The following is a 20407-nucleotide window of genomic DNA, read 5'->3' as shown; positions in this document are numbered from 1 at the left end:
AAAAGGGCCCGTATTTAAGTTTTCTATGTGGATTGTGGAATAGAGTTTGCTTACAGGTTACAACTTCTTTTTAGCATGGCTGCATAAAACTGGCATAAATGTATTTCATACTGTCTAACGTGCACCACTTTTGTCATTAATTTTCGGCAGATGAGAAGATTGCCTTCTACGAAGCGGACATTTCCATAGCTTACAAAAAAAGAGGAATATCTAACCAGTATACGTTAAATGGTGAGAGGTCTCCGATATTTGCCACATTTCCCTATTGTGCACTAGTAGCTGTACAAATGTTGATTACTTTATTCTGCCTTTTTTAACTCTGGATTTTTTCTGGTGGGCCCTTCGACGTATTTCACGGAACAACTTAAAAACATTGATGTTACTTACTTACTTCTAACAAAATAAAGCTTTTGAAGTACCACTTTGACTCTGAAGTTTATTTTCAGTGTCTGTTGTCTTGTACACTCACACGAGTGAGTGAGCAAAAGGGGGTTTCTTAGGTAACGGTTTGTGTACTAAAAGCATTCGGCATCTTGGTATTGGGGTTCAGGAGTGTGATAATTGAATAATTGACCAATGACTGAGGCCATATAGGTTGTCGTTCAGTGAATTGTGCGTTCCTCAGAGTTCTGTGACTGAGGTGTAAGTAAGGTCCAACCTGCCTATCAGTACCAACATCCAATTTTCTGGTGCATACATAGTTGTGTAATATGTATATGACTCCATAGAAGATAGAATACCCACAAGACTAGTAGTGGTATACTAACGTTTACAAAAATACTAGACAAACATCATTCTGGATGCATACTTGGTTGCTGTCAATTGCCAAAGCAGACACATTACAGAGGAAAAAACAAGCACTGTTGGACTTACTGGGGACAGCAGCAGGATCCTCAGTAGAGGAGCTCTGTGTACGTGGTTGTTCACCCGCCGACTCGGTCCCTGCATTCTGATTGCCCCTGGGTTCTGTGGTTCATGTAAAAAATAATAAACAAAGAGAAAAACATTGAGTGCTGTGAAACATAGACATCATTGCAAAAACACTGCTAGAACATTAAAAGAAACAAACATTGATCTAACAAATGACTACTGCCTTGCAGGATTCACTGACTGTATACTTGTAGGAAACAAATCACATGTTCCATAAACATTCTGATTGCAGATTAATAAGTAACACAGAGGCATTAACACCTGAACAACACCACCGATTCAAGAGATTCAAGAATGGGGTAATCAATTATCTGTGAGTAGTCATTTCTTTTTCATTTTTGCCAGCAAAATGACATAGATCATAAGGAGGAGACATGCAGAAATTTTGTGCATACACGAAATTGTACGTTCGTTGCATCATATTTTGTTCTGCTACTGACTGAATGCTACTGCTGCCAAGCCTACCACTCATTAAACAAACTACATCAGTTCTATGGAGGGCTGAGGCAGGGGTGGCTCTAGGCTCATGGTGGTCCTCCTGGGCAGGGAGCGTAGGTAGGGGGCCCCAGAAGAGGAGGTCGGGGCGGAGGACGGAAGACAGTGAAGAGGGGGAGTCAGTCAGGGTGTTTGGAAGTGGAACAGAGCCGGAGGCAACAGATCCATGCCAGGGGCCGCAACGCAAATATGTATCCATCCTTAGAGTATTATTAAATTAAGGATATATATTGGTGCGGTGGCCCCTGAAGTTTGGTGGCCCTGTGCAGTTGCACAGCTTGCACATGCCTAGAGCCGGCCCTGGCTGAGGTAAGAAGAACAAAGTAACGTTAGCATTCATTGCCAGAGGAGGATTCGATTCATGCAGAAGAGAAGGCCGTGAAAAAAATGCTACAATATGCAAACTACGTACAATTATCCATCCACCGCTATTTCACTGACGGACAAAGGAAGGACAAGACTCTATTAATAGCATTAACTAACTTCAGTTCTCTACAATAAAGAAAATCTCACATCAATAAACAGCAACAGCTAGCGCCAAGTTGAAACAACACACAAGAGTCAGTGAAGAAGAACACTGTCATACAATTACAGTAGATATACCGGAATACATCGGAAATGTAACTAGGAGCAACAGTCATCGCGTTACTTATTCAGCCAATATTTACAAAGATACAATAACAATATTTATACTACTATATATATATTACCTACTGGCGGTCGCCAGTAGGTATATATAGTTAGGATTTTTTCTCTATGGGTTTTTTGAAAATTCTATGTCTAATAACTTTGGCGTTTGTGGACGGAATTGGCTGAAATTTTCAGCAAAATGGAACATTTTGTTTCTGAGCAGCCACTGGAAATTTGGGGGGAGTTGGTCCAGGGGGGGCCGAGAAAAAAGGGGGGTCCCAAAACGTGTTTTTAACATTGAGTTTTCCATAGGGCGGTTAGCCTCACTTTTAGCCCGAACGGCTGAATGGATTTGCACGAAACTTGGCAAAATTGTAGGGACTGGTAGCCCGATGTGCCTTTTGTAGGTCTCAATATATGTGCTGCAGTGGATTTTGAGAAAATAACGTTCAAAAAAAGATATATATCTGTAAGCGCGGACCAGGCAGCGCCCCGGTACGCGTACTTGACGCGTAACGGAACTTCGCGTAGCGAAGTTGATTGGCTCTCCGGTGTCTGTCAACATTCTAAACAGTCCGGAGCGGCCGCCATCTTGTCTCTCGGTAGGATCGAGTGACAAGAGGAGGACAAAACAAAGGGGGAAATGACCGTAAGGGGGCATAGTAGATCCTCCCTGACCCCCTAGGTTTGATGTGGAGGCTTTAAAGGGGCCCCGCTAAGCAAAAAAAAAAATTTTTTTTTGTTTTTTTTCGTGGTTAGCGCCCGGTACGCGAACCGGGAAGCGTTCTGGGGAGCGTATCACAATGAAAAATGAATGATAGACTTTTCAAATGCTGTATGTTAATTGATTGTTGGTTTTGTTGATTATTTTTTTTATTTTTATTTTTTAAGCTTTTTTTATTGTGTTTCATAATTTATTAAACTTTCTAACATTTCATTGTCAGAAATTTCATAATAATCATGGAATATAGATTGTAGTCTCTGAGGTTGTAAAATGTCCTCATTTGCAAGGAGGTTATCTACTGCTTGTACACATTGCAGTAGTTCTTGGTCCCAAGTTTCATCCATAAATTCAATCTCATTTGGATCAATGATTTCTGTGTTGGACTCTGGAAGGACAATTTCAAATGAAATGTTTTGTTCACTTTCCATTTTTCCTGAAATTTGCATAAAAAAAATATATATTAGTAGAGGTAGGGCACTGTTGGGATTAATTTTAGATAGGCAGTTTTTAACAGAGAATTTATCTTTGGGCAGTGTATAGTATCAGAGTGGAAGTAGGAATATAAAAAAGTGTATCTAAATTTATAAGTACTACAGAGGGATAGTATATAACTAACAGAAAAAGTTTGCCATATTAACTTAAAGTGCACAATATACTTCAGTTTTAAAAATAACAACTTACCTTTAAAAAGAAGTTGAAGTTATTAATGAAAATCCTTTTGAAATGTACACCAGGAAGTAGTAGTCAAAATGGCTGTGTTTCCTTCTCTTCCTTTATATATATTCGGGTACATAACCAATCAAATGTGAGGTAAAAAAAGTAGAAAATGAAAGTAACATTTTAATTGGTTGTCAATTCCAACATTTCAGATGTGTTTTGTGAAGTAATTTACCTCACGGTATTTAGAGAGGTCTACAGGCTAAATGGCTAAATGGAATTCCAATCAAATTTGTGAAAATGGTAGGGATTGGTATGTAGTATGAGCTAATCTATATTTGGTGAAATTGTCTCCAGTGGCTTTTCTGTGAACTACTTTCCCACCTTTTTTTCCCAGGGAGCGACCCGGTACGCGAACCGTTGAGCGCCCCGGTTCGCGTACCTTAAGCGTTCCGGGAGTCCACCATTTTGTGTTTCGGTCGAATTAAGATACAAGATGGAGGGCAAATAATGTTCAGAATGGGTAGAAGGGGGCACGGTAGACTTATCTTGACCCCCTAGGTTTTCTGAGGGTGGCTGAGGAGGTTTATATGTGCGAAAAAAAAACATTTTTTTAAAAAATTTTGCGAGGTTAGCTCCCGGTACGCGTACCGGGTAGCGCCCCAGGGAGTGTACTTTGTTGAAAATTTGTGAAAAAAGTTAGAGTAAAATAATAATTGTGAGTGATTAGATGTAGGGTAGCTCTGAGAAGAGCTTTTGGGTTTATGGTACATTTTGGTACTTATAAGTAGGTACCAATGCACATTTTTAAATTCAGAGTGAAAACTCTGTTGCCCTCATCTGAGAAGTGAACTCCATCTCCTCTGTAGATATCTTGCATGTAGTAACGCAAGTTATTGTTGTACAGGGAGCCCATTCCATGGTCTCTCATGTAAGCTGAAACAGATTTGTTTACATGCTTTCTCGACTTCTCAATTTGTGGACAAAATTGGTTTGACCACCTCCATTTCTGTCTTTGGCATATATTTGAATATACCAAGGCAGTCTGAGGAAAAAGTGCCATTAATTGCTCAAAGGTGTCCTTTAAAAGCATTTCCAGACCTACACCAGTCAAAGTGCCCAAGTCATTACCTCCACAGTGCACAATTAACAGGTCAGGTTTTGGCAAATGCATAAAGGTTTTCACCAATGGTATCAATTGGTGACATTTTAATCCTCTGTGGCCAAACCACTTAATTTCCACATCTTGTAAATTGAGGTTAGGTAAATTCCTGCTTTCAACGTACCTTTGAGCCCAGTGAATATAACTATGACCAACAATCCAGACAGAAAACATGGTGAGAGAAGGTTCTCCTGCAGTCAGATGAAGTGTGGCAATGAAATGGCAGTTGAAAAAATGTGAGTTTGAAATGAAAAAAACTGTGGAGTTTCTGTGTTCATGAAGTAGTAACAGTGATTGGTGGATTTTGATTGATGAAAACAGAAAGTTAGGGTGTACAGATGTGTTGTTTGAAAGATGTATTTTGAGTGGTCAATAAAAAATCATTAAATGAAAGAAAGCACTGGATATGCAGGTGCACTGAGAGTTCAGAGTTCAATTGCAACATTGTTGTGTGAATTTGCAAACACCAGAGTTTCTCCAAGAGGTGGTTGCTATGGAAAATAGGCAGAAAGGGCAGAGGGGGAAGGGTTTTCATTTGAAAAAAAGTGAGGGAAGAGTTTTGATTGGGTGACATGAGAAATATGTGTGAAGAATTACACCATTTCTGTGCTTTTGATAGCTGCAGACTCTGGAGTGCATACCTTTTGCTCTGCTGAAGACAAATTGGTGTGTTTCTTAGACTGTTTTCAAACTCAAAGTATTTGCTAAGGTGAGAAAATATTTCTTTACTTTAGATAGAGAATAGTGTGCTTTAAGGAGAAAATTATGATTTATGTGGCGCAAATTGCTTGTAAATATGCTCTCACATGTGCATGGAAAATTTTGATTTTGAATGTTTGTGTTACATAGCCATGTTAAAAGTGACGCAACCATGCTGGAAAGCCAATCAAAAAATGATTTCATGTGTTTTAATGACATTTTAAGTCATTTTCTGATGTGCAGTGTTTAGAAATTATGATTTGAAAATCGTTTTTGTGGAAAAGGAATTGTTTTTAAAATCATGACAAGGATATAATGGTGTATGGTTCTTTATAAGGCAATTGACTGTCCTTGATGTTATTTTTCTCATTTTAGTGTAAGACCTTTCTCTGTGGCGCAAATTGCTTGTAAATATGCTCTCACATGTGCATGGAAAATTTAGATTTTGAATGTTTGTGTTAAATAGCCATGTTAAAAGTGACCAAACCATGCTGGGAAGGCAATCAAAAAACGCTTTCATGTGTTTTAATGACATTTTAAGTCATTTTCCCATGTGCAGTGTTTAGAAATTATGATTTTAAAATCGTTTTTGGGGAAAAGGAATTGTTTATAAAATCATGACAAGGACATAATGGTGTATGGTTCTTTATAAGGCAATTGACTGTTCCTGATGTTATTTTTCTCATTTTAGTGTAAGACCTTTCTCTGTGGCGCAAATTGCTTGTAAATATGCTCTTACATGTGCATGAAAATTTTAATTATCAATGTTTGTGTTACATAGCCATGATAAAAGTGAACCAACCATGCAGGAAAGCCAATCAAAAAACGCTTTCATGTGTTTCAATGACATTTTAAGTCATTTTCTCATGTGCAGTTTTTTGAAATTATGATTTGAAAATCGTTTTTGGGAAAAAGGAATTGTTTTTAAATTCATGAGAAGGACATAATGGTGTATGGTTCTTTATAAGGCAATTGACTGTCCCTGATGTTATTTTTCCCATTTTAATGTCAGACCTTTCTTTGTGGCGCAAATTGCTTGTAAATATGCTCCCACCTGTACATGGAAAATTTTGATTTTGAATGTTTATGTTACATAGCCATGTTAAAAGTGACCCTACCATGCAGGAAAGCCAATCAAAAAACGCTTTTATGTGTCTTAAGGACAATTTAAGTAATTTTCCCATGTGTAGTGTTTTGAAGTTATGATTTGAAAATCGTTTTTGAGGTAAAGGAATGTTGTTAAAATTTATGTTCGCCATATGCCCCCAAATTTCTTTTTCAGGGTTGCAGCAGGGTGTTCTTGAGACACCCCTGCACCTTTGGAATAAATTCCTAATTTGTGATGAGCAAATTGTTAATCGCAAATTGCACCTTCATTTATATGAGCCTCCTAGCCCATGGAAATGAATGGGTAATTTGCAATTAGCAATTTTCTCAAACAAATTTGGAATGGTAAAGAATCGCTATTTATTCCTTAAAATTCGCTTTTTGGGAAATGCAAAATAGTTATATGATACATATGGCGGTTGATGTCTAACAAGATAAGAAGCTTATGGATACATTTATGATGACTGGTGCAATGAAGTAGAAATCACTTACTTCATTGGTAGGCCTTTACAATAAATTATCTCCTCTGTATTCTTCATCAAGCGTAACTTTAATCTGCAATCCTGAGTAGGCCTCACCTTAAACAAACCTCTGGATAGGCCACATCTTATTGTCATCCTGATTTAATCATTTATAATGCTAGGGACAGATTTATGATAGGTGTATACCTCTTTTGTGCCACTTAGAAAACATTGTCCATGGGGAAATGACTTAAAATGTCATTAAGACACATGAATGTTTTTTTTTTAAACGTTTGCAATTTTTTTGGGTCACTTTCAACATGGCTATGTGTCTGAAACAGTCAAAATCTAAATTTGCAATGCACAGGTGGGAGCATATTTACAAGGAATGTGCTTCATGGGGAAAGGTCTTATAATGTAATATGGGAAAAATGACATTAGAGATACTGAAATGCCTTATAGAGAAGCATACACCATTATGTCCTTGTCATAAATTTGCAAACCATTACTTTTCCCCAAAAACGATTTTCAAATTATATTTTGAAAACACTGCACATGTGGAAATTACTTAAAATGTCAATAATTCAAAATTTGTGATTCCTTAAATGCAATGTATCAAAAAAAAATATGTAAAACATGATATTAAGGATTTGGAAACTACCACCAACTTCTAGTTTGTGGTAATTTGCGAATTCTTTTCAAAAAGCATTTAAAAAAAAAAAAAACAAAGGTCCCATATGACGCCCATACATGCCATTAGGGCATGTAGGTGTGCCATGTGCTCCCAAATTTCTTTTTCAGGGGTGCAGCACGGTGTTCTTGAGATACCCCTGCACGCTTGAAAAAAATCCTATTTTGTGATGAGCTAATTGCTAATCACAACTTGCAACATTAATTCCTATGAGCCTCCTAGCCTATGGAAATGAATGGGTAATTTGCAATTAGCAATTTGCTCATTGCAAATTAGGAATAGTAAAGAATCGCTATTTATTCCTTAAAATTTGCTATTTATAATATGTAAAATATTTTGATGATACATATTGCAGTTCATCTGTAACAAGATAAGAAGCTTAGGGATAGATTTATGATGAGTGGCGCATCACCAGGGATGTGACAGTCATCCTGCGCCACTGTTCCGCCACCCATGTTGTGCTGCATTTACAATGCGGCGCAGCATGGGGCAAAAACGGCACAGATGCGTGACGCATCTGTGCCGTAAAGGTGGCGCATTGCTGGAGTTGTATCGTAAGTGCGATGCAGCTCCAGCAAGGCTCAGGGGTGCCCCATCTATACAATGCTGCGTCAAGACCTATGCCAGCTTCAAGCAGGCGCAGGGTTTTGAAGCAGCTTTCTCCTATCTGATTGTAAATGCGGCACACCATGGGTGGTAAAGCAGTGGTGCACATTAACTGGTGCATGCCTGGGGATGTGCCATTTAATATAAATCTGCACTTTAACATTTGAGTATGTGCAGGGGACACAGAGTCGTTGAGGCTTATCCAAGGTTAAGAACAGATGAGTCCTGTTCAGTGAAAAATTAGACATAGGTTCACCTGCTCAGCATCGCTGGACATGGCTAAATAATAGCTGCAAAATGTTACTCTTGTTAAATAATTTTACTATTATAATCTGTGAGATTTGTCTCTTACTCTGCAACATCTCATTGTTGTTATCTTTCTTTAAAGATAAAGACAACCTCAACATGAGCGACAATCTGCAATCAGTTGATTTTGACCTCATCATTGAACTTGTAATTGAAACATCAGTGGATGTTGATCCATTGGATGATTTAAATCCTGAGGATGAAGAAGAGCGTGATGAGGATGCAGATTTGTCCGAATTATATGATATAGGATGGGAAGCTGACCTGCTTGAGCCTTTGGAATTATAAACATTTATTTTTAAAATTTATAATCAATAAAAAGTAAAAAGGTAAACCGTTTAATTTAAAAATAAAGACACCTTCAAAAACAGGTTATGTGTAGTGTCTTCAATAAAATATTAAAATATGCTCATAAAATTAGATCAGATTCACATATAAAATAGCATAGGTAACATAAATATAAATGTCATTTCTTTTCTGGTATTTCTGTATTGTAAAAATGGCAATGACTAAAAAATCTTCAAAATAAAATGTCAAGTAGTGTGTTATGTTTTTGATCACTATTACTGATTTACTGTTTGATAATAATGTTTAATAACATTTTTTATTATATTTTTCCTCAGATTCAACTGCATATCATTTCAAGATTTCGATATGCCTACAAAAATAAGAGAGATAAAGGCTGCAAAACGTCAAAGACAGCAGGAGAAAAAAAAAACGCAGCAGTCCTCTAACAAAAAGATTTCTCAAGCCATGAAGAAAGCACCGGGTAAGAGCTCTAAATATTTCATAAGAAATATTTCTAATAAAAAAAATATTAGTACAGAAAATGTTTCAATCCATAACATGAGAAGTAAATCAAATGGAAAGGAAAGGACAAATGAAAATGTTACTGCTAGAGCAAGAGATAAATCTGTGCATGATAGTAGAAGGAAACAACAGTTTAGGGAGATTCGTAAACGAATGTTCCGTAACAGGATAATTGGCAATTTGTTAAAAAATATTAAGAAAGGTCAACAGAAATTAGTTTTTTATAGGAGAAAAAAAAAAGTTGAGAAAGTTATTGATCAGGCTTTTGAAATTAAACGTAAGTTATTTATTTTGATAATCAATAGAATTAGGAAGCTAAACAAGGCAATTTTTGATTTCAAAAGAAATAGTAGATGGAAGAGAATAGTTAATCGTAGTAATTTTTGTGAAGTTTTTTCTGGAGAATGGATACATAGTTCAAGCTGTGAGGCATTTTTTAATGAAGAGAGTTATTTCCAGGATAATGATTTGGTGCATGCAGTTGACATCAGTGGTCGTGCTTATGAAGTGAAAGATGGTTGTCCAGTTGAAAAAGAAAAACTTGTGACAACAGAGGCAGAAGAGTTGTTAGGTAATGAGGTTTTAGGAAGACGTGCTAAGGGTCCTGTGTACACCTGGAAGTGTAGTAGTATTTGCAGTGTGCGACAGGATTCCATCAATTTGCTTTGTGATTTTGTACGGACATTTAACAAGAAAAGTTTGAAGCAGAAAATAAGGTTGTTGCAAGAATTAGATCCTTGCAGAGTGAGAGAAGTGACAGGTTTGCATGGTCATTCACTGGCTTGTCTTTCCAGGAGAGTATGCCAGAGTGTTTTTCATCATTTCAGGATGCTAGCAGTGCATCATAACAAAGTGAGGAAGTTAGTTAGACTGTTGTATTATGCTAAGAGTCCAGCAATTATGCTGAAACAATTATGCGCTGCTCTTTTGCATGGTTCTGAAATAGATGTGAAGAATATATGTGAAGAAATTGAGTTTTGTTACTTTGGAAGTAAAGAGGAGAATGTTGAAATTGAGCAAGAAGTAGAGGGTCATTTGGAAGATAGTGTACATGTTTCCAGTACAGATAATTTCCAGAGGGAAATTGCGACGTTTGACATGAAATCAAGTGAGAGGCCTAATTTCACTTGTGTGTGTTGTAGACGCACTTATTATAAGAATCAGACTAAGTTAGTGGATTTATATGCAAAAAGTGAAAGGGAAAATAATAGTGAATGGAAGGGTTTTGCAACATACTTGATGGTAGAAAATTGTTTTGATTTGGGATTGGATCAACGTGTGTGTACTTATTGTTGTAACAAATTAAAACAAAACCAGATGCCTGCTAGAGCAGTTCATAATAATCTGGAATTGGTTGAGATTCCTTCTGAATTGAAGGACTTAAATACTTATGAATCTATTTTGATTCAAAGTATCCATCCCTTTCAGGCTATTGTAAGAATGGAGCCAAAGACAGGGAAATTGCCTCCATCAGATTTACAGAGAGGATTAAAGGGAAGAGTTGTTTATTTGCCTCTAGATTTCAAGAAAAACATTAACACAATTGGAGTAGAAAAAGTGGAAGAGGAACCTCTGGTTATCTTAGTTAATGGGGTTCCGACAAAGAATAAGAAAATATGGCAAGATTTAGTAGATGTTAGGAAAGTTAAAAAGGCAACATTGTATTTGAAAAAAAATAATAAATACTATAAGAATGTATATGTTGCAGAAGAGGAAGTAAGTGAGGAAGAGGATAGCGATTTGTGTGCTGGTCAAATTGAGAAAGTAGAACCCTCTACTAGTGAGGAAATATATGAACATTATAGTGTTCATCCTTTGCATTCAAAGGAAGTCATGGGGAATGCTATTGAGTTGTTTCAAATGAAACAAGCCAAAGGGAGTCCCATTAGTGTTTGGGAGGAAAGTTTGGAAGCTCGGTGTTTCCCACAGCTTTTTCCAACAGGTCAGGGAGGAAGATATGATGAGCGACCTCATCAAATTCCTGCTTCTGAATACCGGACTTTGCGATTGTATGCAGGAGATGCTAGGTTTCGACAATGCATTCCTTATTTGTTTCATCTCCTGTTTGAAAGCGATCTGTCTGGACTGTCATATGCAGTGAACCACATCTTGAAAAGTGGTATACACATGCAAAACATCTCGGCAAGTGATTTTATGGATAAAGTGAATGTCCAAGATAGTATTTTGGATTCTCACCTGATTAATCTCATGGCGTGTCAGCGTGGTACTAATGAGTACTGGTACCGTCGTCATGGTGATTTAAAATGTATGCTGAGGAACTTAGGTACTCCCACATGGTTCCTCACTCTGAGTTGTGCCGAGTATGGCTGGGAAGACTTACTTCAATTTCTACGAGAGGCAAATGCTAACGTAGAAAACATCGAATTCAAGACACCCGGAGAACTGTGCTCTTTGGATCCAGTCAATGTATGTAGGTACTTCAATCATAGATTTGAAGCTATGATGTCTTTCATCATGAATAAGAAGAATCCACCTCTTGGAGAGGTGTTGGATTTCTTCTGGAGAAAGGAGTACCAAGCAAGAGGTGCTCCTCATATACATATGTTGCTGTGGATCAAGGATGCACCTAAATTTGGAACGGATCCAGAAGACTCAGTGATGAGTTTCATCCAACAGTATTCTACGTGTGCTGTTCCAAACGCAAAGGAGAAGAAAAGCCTAAGAGAAAAAGTTCTGCGTTTCCAAAGCCATCGATGTGGAAAGTACTGCCGTCGTAAATTCCGAAACAAAGACAAGTTCTACACCAAATGTCGTTTCGGCTTTCCACGACCGGTGATTTCTAAAGGAAGAGTAAACAGTTTGATGTCTTCGCTGCGACATAATGTGATGAAGAAATCACCTAAAAACACTTACAATTTGAAGAGGAACGAAGAGTCCAAGTACATCAACGACTACAACCCGGTGATTTTGTCCATGTGGAATGCTAACATGGATATACAGTTTGTGGCTGATAACTGTATGGCTGTGGCTCGGTATGTGACGTCTTACATCACCAAAAAAGAGAAGACAGAATTGAAGGATATGTGGGAGGACATTTCCCATGAAAAGAGCCTCAGCAAGAAGTTGTACAGTTTCAGTCTGAAGATGTTGTCGCATCGAGAAATCGGAGCGTACGAATGTTCTGACCGGTTGTCTTCAGCAAGTCTCTATGCCAAGTCCAGGAGTATCGTTTGGGCGAGTCTTGGTCTTGCTGCAACGCGTAATCGAGTTCTCAAACCTGTGCGGGAAATTGAGTATTTGGCGGAAAAGGAGCCAAACAGTACCGACATTTTGAAGACAAACATGTTGGATACATATTATCCAAATCGAAGCAGTCACCTAGAGAATGTTTGTCTGTATGAGGTTCTGCAAAATTACATGTTCAAGAGGAACATCAAAGAAGATACTGAGAAAGGAGTGTATGCTGTAATAGGAAGTGAGGGATGTCTGGTCAAGCAAAGAAAATGCCACTTGATAAACCATCGAAAATTGAGTGGCGAATCTCCTGAAAAAAAGGAGTTTTTCTATTTAGCACTTTTGCAACTTTTCAAGCCTTGGCGTGCAGAAGAGGAACTGCTTGGAGATTTCCTCTGTTATGAAGACTCTTTCAATGCCGCCAAGGAGACCATAGAATGTCCTGCTTTTCCCAAATATGTAGAAATGTTGAATGCGGAAATTGAGCAGGAAGCAACGATTGCAGCCGAGATTGCCAGAGACAGTTCTCAGGACAGTCAGAGTTCTGCTTCATTGAGTCAGGATCCACTAGGAGGACCTCTTATTGAAAATGAAGCTGCCACTGCTATGAATGAGGTGGAAAGAGCCATGGCACATGCTCAAGAGGATGCGGTTAACTTAGAAGAGTTGGAAAGGCAACTCAACGTTGAGCAGAGGAAAATATATGACGAAGTTACCATGCAAATTGATCATGGATTAAGTCATGATAAGAAAGAGTGCTCATGTACGTCGTTGAAGCCTGTCCGACTGTACGTGAGTGGAGAAGCGGGAACTGGAAAAAGTTTCCTCATTAAAGCAATTTCATGCTATTTGCAGGAAAGGACAGAGTCATCGCTGTCTTGTGTTGTCACTGCTCCAACTGGACTGGCAGCACATAATATTAAAGGGATTACTTTACATCGTTTACTGATGCTGCCAGTGGAGCATGACAACAAATTAGAATATCACAAGCTATCTGGAGATGCTTGTTTTGAAGTTTCAAGAATCTTGAGGAAAATGAAACTTCTTATCATTGACGAAGTAAGCATGGTTTCCAATGTCATGCTTGCCTTTGTGCATTTGAGGATGCAAGAAGTTCTCAAAACAGAGTATGATGTGTTATTTGGTGGCAAACACATCATTGTTTTCGGAGATCTTCTGCAGCTGACACCAGTGAAAGGGCAACCTGTGTTCAAAATGCTCACGCATGAAGATACCAGGAAGTGCCTAGGCAGCATTGGCAACGTCAATATATGGTTAAACTTCAATTATGCTGAACTGCATGAAAATATGCGTCAGGCAAAGGATGAAGTTTACAAGACTATTCTACAAGATGTTAGAATTGGAAAAGTGACCGAGCATGGGAAAGAAGCTTTACATGCACGATTACTGTCAAATTTATATCCAGAACAAGATGTTGTGCCTGAGAATATTTTTCAGAAAATTACTGATAAGAAATCTGGAATATGTTTGATGCCAACTCTTGCAGAATGTGCCAAATTTAACAACAAAATGTTGCATTTAGAAAAGCAAGAGATTGTGAAAGTGGAAGCTATTGATAGAGTAGAGCATATGGGATCAACAATTATTTTGTCTGAGAATCTGAAAACAAAATTGGATTCATTAGAGAAGAGTATATCTAAAACTGCAGGTTTTGAAAAGACTCTGAATGTGTGCTTGAACTGCCGTATAATTTTAAGAAGGAATTTACATGTTGAAAGAGGTCTGGTAAATGGATCAATGGGTAATGTTGTTGATTTTGTGAAATACAGAAATAGAGATGGAATTGAATTTTTAAAAATTCAATTTGATGGCATTGAGGAAGTACAGCTAATTGCTCGTTGTTCTGCTAGATTTTTGCTTGTAAAAGACTTATATGTTCGCCGTAAGCAGTTCCCTGTTTGCTTGGCATATGCGGTGACAATTCATAAATCGCAAGGTTTAAGTGTAGACACTGCATTGGTGAATATTGGCAGTTCTGTGTTCAAGGAGGGTATGGCATATGTGGCATTGTCACGAGTTAGAACTTTATCGGGATTGTACTTGATTGAGTGTGATGTCAGAAACATTTGTGCAGATCTAGATTGTGTTAAGGAATACAATAGGTTAAGAAGAGAGTATGCGCCACATTTGCCTCAGTTTCCTTTGTTTGAGAAACGTCTGGTAGGCCGGAAACGAAGAAATGAGAACAATACTGGGGAGGTTGTAGCAAAAAGACAAAAAGTGAATGAACCTAAAATTACAAGCAGAAACAAAGAGGATTCTGTTGAAGATGTTGTTGGTTTTCAGTTTGAAAACAGTTCTGGTGTCAACTGCTATGCTAATGTAGTAATTAATGTTTTGTTTTCTCTAAAAAATGTAAAAGAAGAGATTGTGGTCAATTCTGATCAAAGATTTTGCAGTTTGTTAAATTCTGTGTTAGAGAAATGTACCACTGATAGAAGAAACATAGAAAGTGTGTCTGAAATTAGAAATCTGTTAGATAGATGTTCAGGCCAAACACAATTCTCTCAAAATATTCAGCAAGATTGTCAGGAGTTTTTAATGTATATGCTTGATGTATTACATGCTGAAGGTGTAGATGTAGATCAGCTGTTTGGGCTTTCTTATCAATGGCAGCATGACTGCGAGAACTGTATGGTATCAAGTACTACTAGTGTAGACTCAGAAAGATTTATATATTTAACTTTGCCAGACAGTAAATCAGTCTCCTTTAATAAGCTAGTAAAAGCTGCTAATCACAACATGGAGTGTAGCCAATGTAAATCTGAAATGATGTCCACATTATTTATACGAACATATGGCCAGTACGTCATTTTAATGTTCCAACGATGTAGGCCTGATGGAACAAAATTGACAACTTTAATAAAAAATTTTGGAGCTTCGCAGTTGTCAATATCAGGAAGGACTTTTGTAACTACAGCAATTATATATCATGACGGCCCTTCAATATCAGAGACGGCAGTCAGCAAAGTTGGAGACATGAAAAGAGAAGATTTGTTACAACCAACCGTGAAACCAGCTAACACCAGGATGGTGGTGGTCTCCAAATATAGCATTTTGAGTAACCGTTACAAGAACATTATTCGTAAACATTGGGCACTGTTAAAATTTGAACCAGATTCAGAGGCATCTTTGATCAACCACCCATGTTTGCATACACCAGGGGTCGTAATCTGAAGGAAATTCTGAAGAAATCTACCACAGAAGGAGAATCCACCACATTCAAAGGGTTACGTCCTTGTTACAATTGCAGCAATTGCAACAACTGCATTCTTGGGAACACTATCAGTCACCCCATGAAGGGTCATCCCGTGAAATTAAAAGTGAATGCAACTTGCAACTCAGCCAATCTAATTTACATGCTTAAGTGCCCATGTGGCAAGTGTTACATTGGACATACGGAGAGGAAAATCAGGACCCGTTTACTTGAGCATAAGAGCAATATAAGAACAGGAAACTTGAAATCTACTGTTGCAGCACATTTCGCAGAACAAAAACATTCTGTAGCTCAACTGAAATTTGTCATACTTGAACAAATCACCCCCACTTACAACAACAAAGAGACATTGCTAAAAAGAGAAAAATTCTGGATTCGCTACATGGCATCGATGCAGCCACACGGTCTGAATGATCGAATTGAGTTTTTATGTTATCTGTAACTAGTTATGTTGATGCTTATACATTGTGTTTCTGAAGTTCATCCTATGTGACCATGTTTTCGTTCACTTTGATTTATTTTCCGTGTACACTTGGGGAAGGACTCACCCAATATGGCCGCCGCGTTTTTTCGTTTACACTGGTTTTCATTAGTCCGTTTTTACTTTCTACTCCAATGCATGAGCCGGTAAAAACTGCACCTAGTGAGCACACCGCCGGGGTTCCCGACACATTGACGGATATGCGCGCTGTAGAACACATCACCGAGTAAGTACTCCCGCATGAGACCGCGTTTGTAGATGTAGTAACGAAGTTAACGTCCCCTGGTTAACACGCGCTGTTCTGTTTCAGAGACGGCGTCAAAGCTGGTTGAAACAGTCCGTGAGTATACGGCTCACGTCAATGCATGTTTAACGGCTTAGATTTCTGTTAAGTTCACGGTCCGGTGACCGGGGTATAAGGTGGCTTTTACTCTGACTTTTTTATGTTTAGGGGCTGGATGGATCTTTATCTAAACGCTATCCTTTTTTCCGACTATAGATCACACTTTTTAACAAACGACACACGCATGAGTGTTGGATTTCACCTGAACATTCGGGCACCTCTTTAGATTTTTTAAACATCGGTCACAAACACAGTGATACGCGATAATGTGTGCACCTGAATGGTTTGAGCACACACAGTGACATGTTGATTTGTTCCTTTTTTGTAGAGTTGTCCCCTGAGGAAGGGCTTATACATTAGCCCGAAATGCATTGGGGAAGGAATTATATCTGATGATGCTAATGCTGGATGTACAAGCAGTAACCTATATGTTATGGAAACTTTGATGAACAATTAAATATTTTTGGGAACCCCAAGATGAGAAGCAATGTTGATGATTAAACAGATAGACTTTTCAGTCTGAACCATAGAGCGGTGCAACGGGGTGTCTCCTTCCATCGGGAGGAGCTTTGTATTAGTCTTCAGTTTCGCTGGATGGCACAGACAGCGCTTAACCCTGCTCGCACGCTATAAAGTACACTATTGACTACAATCACTGAATTACCGCTGTGCAAGTCCTGCACCTTTTAGTTGGGCCCTTCAATATCATCAGGACATTACACAGCTTATTTAAAGTCTAGAAATGGCTGGTCATTCTGCAATGATTCTGTTTTAATTTTCAAAAAAAAATTGCCGTATGACCTTAAAAACTCTTACCTGGTGTTTTTAAAACCAAAATTTTAGGAAAATAATCTCGGGATATGATCTGTGGAATTTCAAGAAGTTCTAATGGCTCCTACACAATTTGGCCTTGAGGATAAGTGTAGTTCAGAGACATAACTTCTAATCATAGGATTGGACATCATGGAGATGTATGTGCACTTTAAATGAGTTCAGAAAAACTGTTTCTTTTCATAAGCTAATTGAAGCAGCCAATCAAAACATGGAGTAGAGGGAATGTAAGTCTGCAATGCTGTCTACTGTTTTACATTGCTTTGTGATTAAAAGTGATGTAGAGAATTAAATAATTGTAGTACTCATAGAGGTAGTGTAAGTCTGCTTCATATTAAGCAGTATCAGTGTCATAGGAAATGTAGAACATGACTGAGCAAGAAGGGGAAGATATTACTATTCCAGGATTGTGAAAATGATCTTCAACATTTTAATTCTGAAAGTTGCGGAAATGCCAAATGATGGGATTGGCTTACAAGAAATCCAAGAGTTATAAATATCTCTGACTAGATTTGGCCTTGTGGAAAATAGTGGTAGAGAGCAAGAAGTCATTTATTGCATGTAACGTGTTTTTAAAAACGATGGAGGTTTTCTTTCAGAAAGTGGCGGGCTGAAAGTAATAACAGCACAAAAGAGTGTAAGCTGTTCATAGGACATCCTTGGACGTCATGGAAAGTAAGTTAACTTTAAGGAGTTCTGAATTTTAATTTCTGATGTTGTATGGGTTTTTTAAACACAATCATTTTGATTGTGGTTTTTTTTCCCCGCTGTTACATGATGAATACCTTCAAGTCACTGTTTTTAGTGAATTTTGATACATTCTGAGAACAGCAAAAATAAACCATTTAACATGTATAATTAATTCTGTACTGTTTGCATTTATGATGTATATGTAGAACTGTGTAGGAGGCATGGAGAAGGTGAGTTTTCTGTAAGTGTTAAATTTATTGTATGCAGTGCTGCACTTCTACGTATTCTTTCATATGCTGGACTACATCTGCACAATGAGATACCTAAGCAAAGGAAACACAAGTGATGTGATTGTGAAATGAGCAAAATAAATTGCACATATTTCAATTACATCACCTGTGTTTCCTATCATTACGAATCACATTGTGCAGATCAAGTTTAGGTCTGTCCAGGGAAACATAGGAGGTTTCTACTTTGTTGAAGAGTGCAGTGGACATGACTCACTTCATTAGTAGACTTTCACAGATATTATCTCCTCTGTACACTTCAACAAGTGTAAATCTCATCTTGAACTCTGAGTAGGCCTCACCTCAAACAAATCTCTGGATAGGAGACATGTTATTGGCATACTGAAGCGACACTTTTCTGAAACAAGAGCAATGCAAAAGATGCACCATGTTTTAAGATAGGCCTCACTTCATCTGCATCAAGATACTGTTAGTTTAAAATGTATATCTTTAGGATTGTGTAGAGGACCTGGAGAAGCAGAAGCTTCTGTCAGTGTCAAAGTTGTTGAAAAACTATTTGTCCTTCAATATTTTCCCTTGTCTTTTGTAATTTTTAAATACATATTTTAATTTTTTTCAAATGTTGGTTCTCTCTTTCACAGATTGAAAGTATAGAAATAAAATGTGATTAATTTAACGGCAATTACAAGGTAAATAGTTGTACTCTTTTCGTTACATTTCTATCACATTCACCTACTATTAGATCCACTGCTTCACTTCTTTAATCCTCAGTTTCCTGCCTTTGCTACTTTCCTCATTCCTTTCTCTATTACCTATTTACTCAACTCCTTCCACTCTTTTTCTCAGTCCCTCTGTTCTCATAGTTCCTCAGTCTTGTTCACTCACTCCATCTCTATTACTCTTAGTGTCTGTGAATTACTTTCCCAACTTTTTTTTTTTTGGACCGCTTCCCGGGAAGTTGCCCGGTTCGCAAACCAGCAGCGTTATGGCAGTCCACCATTTTGTGTTTCGGTCGAATCAAGATACAAGATGGAGGGCAAATAATGTTCAGAATGGGTAGAAGGGGGCACGGTAGATGTATCTTGACCCCCTTGGTTTTCTGAGGGTGGCTGAGGAGGACCATAGTTCTTCACTCTTGTTCACTCTCTCTGTTTCTATTAATGTCACTGTTTATGACTGATCAAAAAATGTTTTTTAAAAAAGAACAGTAACTATAAGGGAAGGAAATAGACAGTTATGTTAAAAGAAAGACAGCTATAGGGAGTAAACTAAGGATACTGTTACCTACAATCCACTGCTGTTGATGTTACTGACCATGTCATGAATGATGTAATATGTGACATCATCAGCAGTGGATTGTAGGTAACAGTATCCTTAGTTTACTCCCTAGAGCTGTCTTTCTTTTAACATAACTGTCTGTTTGCTTACCTTATACTTACTGTTCTTTTTTTTAAAAAATATTTTTTTTGGTTAGCTTCCGGTACGCGTACCGGGTAGCGCTCCGGGAGTGAACTAAGAGAAATAGAGGTTGGCAGAGTTCCAAATATTCTACCAATTTTTTTATAATGGGGAGTTAGTTCTGAAAAGAACTTTTTTTTTTATGTTTTTGTTGTTTTATATTTTTTTTAGTATTTTTTGAACATTTTTTTACTTTTTTTGTATTTTCTGAACGTTTTTAAATTTTTTTTGGTTTTTTTGGGGGGGGGGAAACAAAAACGATCCATTATAAAGGGCTCAACAGGAGCAAAAAAAAAAAAAAGAATTTATTTTTTGGTGCGTTTCGTACAAACATTAATATGATTTTGAATTGCTCGCAAAATCAAAGTGATGCTACTTTCTCTGTAGCAGATGAAAGTGCCACATTCCACGCACACTTGCTTTACGTGCCCAAACAACATTTGGATGTTTGCGATCATCTCCCTCGCCTCTGGTCCCGACACCTCTGGAACCACCGATCTTCTTGCCATTGGGAGGGGATTTTGTTGTTCGTCACGTAGCTGGGCAGCACTATAATTATTTGGGTGCCACCTACTCATATGCCGATGCATAGTATGATTGCCATAACTGTATTTTTTATCAGTGCCCCTTGACAATCTATCACCG

This window comes from Lissotriton helveticus, chromosome 2_1 (assembly GCF_964261635.1).
Source record: "Lissotriton helveticus chromosome 2_1, aLisHel1.1, whole genome shotgun sequence".
In the NCBI taxonomy this organism is placed as follows: Eukaryota; Metazoa; Chordata; class Amphibia; order Caudata; family Salamandridae; genus Lissotriton; species Lissotriton helveticus.
Note: the sequence above shows the minus strand (reverse complement) of the source record.